Genomic DNA, 2,070 nt, shown 5'->3' on the forward strand with positions numbered 1-2,070 from the left:
GGGGGGGGGGGGGGGGGGGGGGGAACTATAGGTTTGCACTTTGTCCCTCCATCCGTCTTTCTGTCCGAGAAGTTTGTCCTGAACATATCTTCTATACTACTTCACCTAGAGTAACTAGATTTGGTGTGCAAGGACATCTTAGGATGGGAGAGTGCAGAGTGAAAGAATTAGGTCATAGTGACCTATGCTTTGACCTTTTACCTTCAACTTTGAAAAAGTTTTTTCATGGCATATCTTCTGACCTATTTCACCTGGAGTAACCAGATTTGGTGTACAAGGACATTTTGAGATGGCAGAGTGCAAGAATTAGGTCACTGTGACCTATGACTTGACCTTTGTCCTTCACTTTTGAAAATGTTTGTCTGGGGCATATCTTATATACTATTTCAGCTGGAGTAACCAGATTTGGTGTACAAGAACATCTTGGGATGGCGGAGTGCAAGAATTACCGGTAGGTCACTGTGATGTATGACTGTCACCAGATTTCGTGAAAATATCATTGATTTGAAACAGTTTCCGTTAGCCTGCTTTTTCTTTTCATTTCCCAAACTTAGCTCTCAGAATATATGCGCGTTTGATAATTTATAAAACCATGTTGCAAATTTCTTCTGTGGACAACAAAGCAATTTTTCCATTACAAAGATGTCTATAATGTTGTATTATGTATCGGGATACTGTGCATCCTGACATAAGTGTACTGTTTGTTAAATATAGAAAGCATTACCGGTGGGGGACTATGGATTGCCTTGCAATACTTTGCCTTGTTATAATTGGTACACAGAACCCCTATGTTAACTATGGGGTGTAATAAAACTTGAAACACGTAAAAGCCGAGTATAAGAGGACCTTTCTCGCCCTGTGTATGTAAAAAGGAGTGGAATCGGAACTCCAAAACCTAGAAGATGGCCAAACCAACTAAGCTGCTTGGTCAGTGCCTCGATCTACTCTCGTCCAACTCTGCTACCTATATGCCAACAATTTTCTTAGTTTAAAATATAAGCTGTGGCAGACTAATAAACCAAACCAGAAACAGTTTATAAAGGTAACCGTTTTATTCGTACAATGTATGTTTGCTCACAGTTCACTGGAGATTCATTAGAACAATGAGATATTTTCTCAAGAGAGAGAAATAAAAAAAAATGTGCTAAAAATGTATTGGAATACCAGTCAAGTGGCCTACACCCACCCAAAAATTCGGAATATATTACTAGGGCTTTCATATTAAAAACATATAATATGGCACCAAAGGAATGTTTTTAAATGATTTATACTAAAACTTTTTTTTCAATATGAATAATTTTTAAAAAGGAATTGTAAATCTACGGTATATTTGCACTAATTCATAGCTTTGTCAGTTTAAATAAAGTTATTTGCTCAAATTCTCAATATATTTTACATGTCTTTTCTTTTGGAATGTACTTACATTTTGTTTTCAATAAACATGTATTTTTTCTCTTTTGATTCGAGTAAAAGTCGTATTTTTTTTTTTCAATTTAATGTATCCCGGATTATAAACCTTTATTGTTCCACAAATAAGAGTCAGAAAACATCTGTACCCTGGAAACATCAGAAAACATTTGTCCCAAGGAATGTAAAGACAGAGCCATCTCTTCTACACAACAGTGGCAAACTTAAACATGGTATAAAAATATTCAGATTTTAATTTGATGGCTGGATTGGTATGTAAAATTCTGTCCTTTTTTTGGAATAAAAAAGATACATTTCCAATGATCATTGAACGTTTTAAAGAGTAAGTTGCAGTACAAGCAATAACATTCAACAAGTTATAATATAAACGCAGCCTCCTGGTCAGTACAAGGTACGTAACTACACCGTCATAACTTTTCTGAAACAAGCAATACTGGCTTAGTAACCGACCATACCAACACTTACAATAATGTTTCATATTCAATGCTATTTAAAGGTAGAAAGTATAGAACTCATTTGCAATTTTCATTATTTCCTATAAAAGTCATATAAATTTTGAATTGTTAAATGACGAAAAGTAAACACCTGCGACTCTTCAGTACAGTTTGTTGATGATAAAAAAATATTTTAAAAATGGCCTTA

This window comes from Mizuhopecten yessoensis, unplaced genomic scaffold, assembly GCF_002113885.1.
Source record: "Mizuhopecten yessoensis strain PY_sf001 unplaced genomic scaffold, ASM211388v2 scaffold5859, whole genome shotgun sequence".
NCBI classification, from domain to species: domain Eukaryota; kingdom Metazoa; phylum Mollusca; class Bivalvia; order Pectinida; family Pectinidae; genus Mizuhopecten; species Mizuhopecten yessoensis.